Source organism: Tenrec ecaudatus, chromosome 8, assembly GCF_050624435.1.
Source record: "Tenrec ecaudatus isolate mTenEca1 chromosome 8, mTenEca1.hap1, whole genome shotgun sequence".
In the NCBI taxonomy this organism is placed as follows: Eukaryota; Metazoa; Chordata; class Mammalia; order Afrosoricida; family Tenrecidae; genus Tenrec; species Tenrec ecaudatus.
This window is the reverse complement of record NC_134537.1, coordinates 41,251,327-41,257,326: the sequence shown is the minus strand read 5'-3', so window position 1 is coordinate 41,257,326 and position 6,000 is coordinate 41,251,327. Positions and strand designations below refer to the sequence as shown.

The 6,000-nt window shown below is 42.5% G+C and overlaps 1 pseudogene; it reads right to left on the bottom strand.

Moving 5' to 3' along the window:
- Window positions 1-3,611: 3,611 nt before the first annotated feature.
- On the bottom strand, window positions 3,612-4,628 carry LOC142455374 (eukaryotic translation initiation factor 1A-like; annotated as a pseudogene).
- Window positions 4,629-6,000: the final 1,372 nt, after the last annotated feature.

The window sequence follows — 6,000 nt, the reverse complement described above, 5'->3', positions numbered from 1 at the left end:
CTATGATGCTCACCTTCCTGACAATCACTGAAGACAAAGCAGGTGAATAAGCAAATGTGCTGAAGAAAGTTGATGGTGCCCAGCTATCAAAAAATATAGCATCTGGTGTCTTAAAGACTTGAAGGTAAATAAGCAGTCATGTAGATGAGAAGCAACAAAACCCACATGGAAGAAGCACAACATCCTGTGTGATCACGAGGTGCTGAAGGGATCAGTTATCAGGCATCAAAGAACAAAAAATCCTATCATTGTGTGCTTACCTCCATGATATGATCGCTGAAGACAAATGGGTGCATAAGCAAATGTGGTGAAGCAAGCTTATGGTGCCCGGCTATCAAAAGATATACCACCTGAGGTCTTAAATGCTTGAAGGTAAACAAGCGGCCATCTAGCTCAGAAGCAACAAAGTCCACATGGAAGAAGTGCACCAGAATGTGCGATCACGGGGTGTTGAAGGGATGAGGTATCAGGCATCAGAACAAAAATTCTTACCATAGTTAATGAGGGGGGGAGTGCGGAGTGGAGACCCAAAGCCCATTTGTAGGCCACTGGCGATCCCCTTGCAGAGGGGTCTCAGGGAGGAGAAGAGCCAGTCAGGGTGCGATGTAGCAACAATGAAAAATAAAACTTTCCTCTAGTTCCTAAATGCTCCCTCCCCCACTATCATAATCCGAATCCTACCTTGCAACTCTGGCTAGACTAGAGGATGTACACTGGCACAAATAGGAATTGGAAACACAGGGAATTCAGGGCGAATGATCCCTTCAGGACCAGTGGTGTGAGCGGAGATCCTGGGAGCGTAGAGGGAGAGTGGGTTGGAAAGGGGGAACCGATTACAAGGATCTACATGTGACCTCTGCCCTGAGGGATGGACAATAAAAAAGTGGGTGAAGGGAGACGTTGGACAGGGCAAGATATGACAAAATAATAATTTATAAATTATCAAGGGTTCATGAGGGAGGGGAAAAAATGAGGATCTGATGCCAGGGGCTTAGGTGGAGAACAAATGTTTTGAGAATGTTGAGGGCAATGAATATACAAATGTATTTTACAAAATTGATGTATGTATGGATTGTGATAAGAGTTGTATGAGCCCTTAATAAAATTATTTTTAAAATGATCAAGTCAAAATGATTTACCAACTACAAAAATGCAAAACATATTTATTTTTATTACATTTATTCATAAATGCTTCAATTCTTCATATGTACAATGTATGTTTATGTATCTTGCATAACTAAATGAGTCCATATTGCAGAACACAACATAATTAACTATATACATTTTTTGTCATGATCTGAGTTTGCTCTGATGACTTGCACTGAATGGAATGAACCAAGGATGCATAGTTCAGATAGTAACTGCTGACAGCCAGCCTCAAGCACACTTCCAAATGATCATCAGTCATGGTGGAGCGGCACTAGGACTTAATGATCTTTATGTTGGAAAAGGCTGACTCACATGAATAAGTAGAGCCGAATAATGCAGTCAAGGAGGTAGCACATTTTCTTATGTTTGGGCGCTTTCCCTCTGTGAGTAAGTTCCAGAACTGTTCATTGTGCTCTGGACTTCAGCTGAATGTCGGCTTGTAGTGTCAAAATCTCCCATTCTGTATGAAAGTGATACGTTTTTATCTTCTTCTTACTTGGTCCAGCTCCCCCACTCATTTTAATACCCTTTCTTACGTTTAAGAGGGCAAAAAACAAGGTCTAAAAATTGGGAAAGCCAAGCTTGTCAGTTTTGCTGCACTTAGTGCAGTTATTTGAGCATACATTTGACACCTAAGATTGCATCTGATTTGACCGTGCTATAAATCAATTATGTGGCGGGATTGATTAGAGTTCTCAATTGACATATTGAGCACCCATACTTTAGCTTTTTGGTGCTTCCTTTACCCCTATCATGACCTCAATGCTACCCTACAAAACGGCTTAGACTAGAGCATGCACACTGCTACAGATAAGAGCCGGAAACAGGGAATCTGGGAGATAAATCCTTCAGGGTCAACAAGGGGAGTAGAGATACCAGGAGGGTTAGGGGAGGGTGGTGGGAGAAAGGGGGAATGGATCACCAAGATCAATTTAGAACTCCCTCCCAGGGGGATGTGCGGGAAACAGGATTTCTCTCAAGTTGTTTCCCCCAAATATATGCCAAACTTAGCTGCTTGCGAATGACTATACACTTGGAGGTCATCAGAAGTAGATTAGGGGTTATTCTCCCTAAGAGCTATCAGCCATCTAGAGCAAGCAGTCACCACTGTTTATCCCACAAGTAGGGGCCACTCCCTTCTGATAAGGATAGTCCTTGTCTGTTTCCTTTAGATCAAGCCCACCCAAGGATGACCAAGGTTAGGCTGCCATCATGAATCTAGGGTCCACCCTTCTTATCACATGTATGTCTAGTTCCACCCCTTCCTATCATGTGTATACCCATAGCTCATCCTCTTCCTATGATGTGTATGCCCATTGCACTACCTCTTCCTGTGACGTGTGGTGGTTACCTGCAATCAGGCCCCCCCCCCCCGAAGGAGAGATAACCCTGGGTTAGCAATAAAGGGGTCCTTGAGCCTTCTGCCGGGTCTATGCCTCACCTCACCTCGGCCCACAGTGTGTGTGACCTGGTCAGTAAGATCATGGCCATCCAGGTGAGCATTACTACCACGAAATGTGTCTGACTCCATTATTTCAATCTCTCATGCTATGACTTTAATATTTACATATCTCAACCGTACAATTGTGCCTGTTGAACCCGTGATTAGTGGTGGGGGCTGGCACCCCTTCTGACCACAGGGATGACTAATGGAAAAGTGGGTGAAGGACAACGGAGGACAACATAAGATATGGAAAAATTAATCTATAACTTATCAAGGGCTCATGAGGGAGGGCAGGCAGGGGAGGGAGGGGAAAGAAAATGGGGAGCTGATATCAGGGGCTCAAGTAGGAAGAGAATGCTTTGAAAATGATGATGGCGGCATATGTGTAAATGTGCTTGACACACTGGAGGAATGTATGGATTGTGATAAGAACCCCAAATAAAAGTATTTAAAAACAAACAAATGAGGAATTTAAAAAAATATCAGTACTTGGGTCAGTTGACCTCGCTCTTGACCCAACCTGAAATTTGTTCTAGGTACAAGTATTTCTTGCTTGCTCCATGACGAAAATTTCCTCCCTGACCTTTTAAATATCCATGGTGGTCTTTTGTTTCTTACCTATTATTTGTATTTTTATCTCTGCATTCTTATTTTAGCCTTACCACTTTCTTTTTCTGTGGGTCTTCCAGTTTGTGAAGCCCAGGAGTGGATGCACAGAGATCAGAACCGATGCCAGCATTTACAGGGCAGGTAGGAGATAGGGATGGTAGGCGGTTGGGGAAGCAAAAAAAATGTTCATGGGAGAGGGGAGGGAGCACTAGATCTGAGGGTGATTACACAACTTACTTTAAAAGTGATTTATCCACGGTGAGGGAGAATGTTCTAAAATTGACTGTGGTAATGATTGTACAACTCTTCTTGATATGACTAAACTACTGAATTGTGTGATATGTGGATTGTGCCAATAAAACTGTTACAAAACAAACCAATCGGTCTACTTGAATAAATAGTACTCAAGCTAATGAAAAGTCAATCTACAAAGCACAGAGGCCCAAGTCCAAATTGCAGGACAATCTTCAGGTGTAACAGAATGGAAGATGTTGGGTTCAGTCTCGGTATCATCAACGTCCTCTTCATCATCTCCATTGTCATCACATTGGATTTCATCATCTCCAGGGCCATTTAATTGATTTCAGCATGCTCTAGAAGCTCACTGGAGGTCATCAGACTTCTCACTTTATCTATATTGTATTTTAAATTCTATTCGCTTCCTTACCCTGATACTCTTGCAGACCAAGATGATGTCTGAGGTATTTAGCCAAACTCTTCCCCTCAATTTTTCCCTGATGTGACAGTCTCTTTACACCATCAAAACACGACTTCTAACCACCCATTCCCCAACACTTTGGTGACCTGTGCATATTCCCACTTGTCTTCGTTAAACACCAGCTTCGTTTCACTCATTCTCACGTTTATCTCCACATCTATTTTTACCTCCTTTTACCTTTCTTAGGTGTGGTGCCGACACCCATTCAATTTGACTCCTTCTGGGGTGGCAACCCTAACAGTAGTGGGGGATTCCTCCAAGGGGAGTGACCTTGAAGCAGGCCCTGCAGGTCGAGTCTCTAGCTCTTCAGAGAACCTTTCCATGCAATCTTAATATATGAGGGACTTTCCTTTGAGAAAGCAATGCCACAGCATTTCATCATCAAAATCTATCCCAGCTATATTACAAAGAATATACGATCAAAACTGAAGACAAAGCTGTGTACTACCCAACATCTCGTCATGTTAGGACATCTCAGTTCATTGGCCTAATAATTTGTTTCCTGCTTCTATTTTACCTGCGAGTTCCTTGTGTAGTCTCAGGGTTCATAAAAGCTTGCAAGCAGCTGTCCAATGTACAATTGGTCTGTTCACTGAAGTAAGAGGAAGGAGAGTCCACAGAAGGAAGAGGGCAGAGATTATGTGGATAATTGTCTTCAGGAGTATTTGTCTGCTTTGCTGAGACAACTGAATGGTGGTCAGCTACCATTACTGAACATTTTGATCTAAGATTCTATAGAAAACTATGGATCAAAAGGGGGGAATGCAATACACAATTCCAAATTCTCATGGCCTCCACCCTTTTATGTCACTATGGAAGCTGGATGACTTCCTGAAAACGACTATCAGAGGTTGGCAAACTGCGGCTCAAAAGCCCTATGCGTCTCTTTTGGTACGTATATGTGACTGAAAGAAAATTGAAAATATTCAACAGATACTATTCAGATAATGGTGATTTGTTTGTAAAGATATTTTTATAGCTCGATTCATTTTTGAGTTTTTGTGAGGGACAGGATTGGCTCTTCTGTCTCAAAAGTAAAACGAGGTCTGCCTTGAGAATTGTGCTTTTAAGAACTACCTGTATGATGCTGAATTGACAGCAGCCACTCTTAAGAGTAGGTAGGTTGAGAATTGTGAAAGGCAACAAATGTACAAATGTGCTTTACACAATGGATGTATGTAGATAAGTTGTATGAGCCCCCAATAAAATGATTTAAGAAAAAAGTAGGTAGGAACCTTAGAGGGACAGCGAGTTTATGTTAGTGACTCAGAAAAGGTGGGTGAGATGTTAATGACTCAGAAAAGGTGGGTGAGAATGATTGCACAACTCAAAGAATATAATCATTGTCACTGAAGTGTACCTATAGAAACGGTTGCTTTTGCTGTACTGCTAGGGTTCTAGTTCATACGTCCAAGCTTATTCTAAACCCAATGTTTGTGCCATCAGGGGAAGGCTGTAGACAAGTCCATCAGTAATACACTTGTCTCTTGTTAACCAAAGACAAAATCAAACTCACTGCCATGGAGTCTGTATCAACTCATACTATCTCTGTGAGCTTCTGAGACTGTAACTCTTTAAGGAGTAGAAAGCCCCAGCTTGCTCCTGCGGAGCTGGCTGGTGGTTTCAAACTGCTGACCTTGTGGATTACAGCCCAGTGTATAACCCCTATGCACCATCCAATCAGAACAGTGGCTTCCAAAGCGATGTATTGGGGCAGTTAACTTCAAGGCAGAGATGTCAGCTCAGAAGGTTAGGGAGACCGAGTTTTGGGATTCCAAATGGGTAATCTCGATTCTCTAAAGGCACAGACAGTCACGAAGATTTACTATGATGACGTTCTAAGAAAATTGCAAACTGGATTTGAGATGCAAGGATGTCGCCTTGAGGGCTGAGGTGTGCCTGACCCAAGTCATTCAATCACGTGAAAGTTGGACGACCAATAGGGAGGAATGAAGAAAAAGGATACCTTTGAATTATGGTATTGGTGAAGAGTATTAAAAGTGGCACCATGGACTGCCAGGAGAACAAACAAATCTGTCTTGGAAGACGTACAGCCAGAATGCTCCTTAGAAGGGAAGAT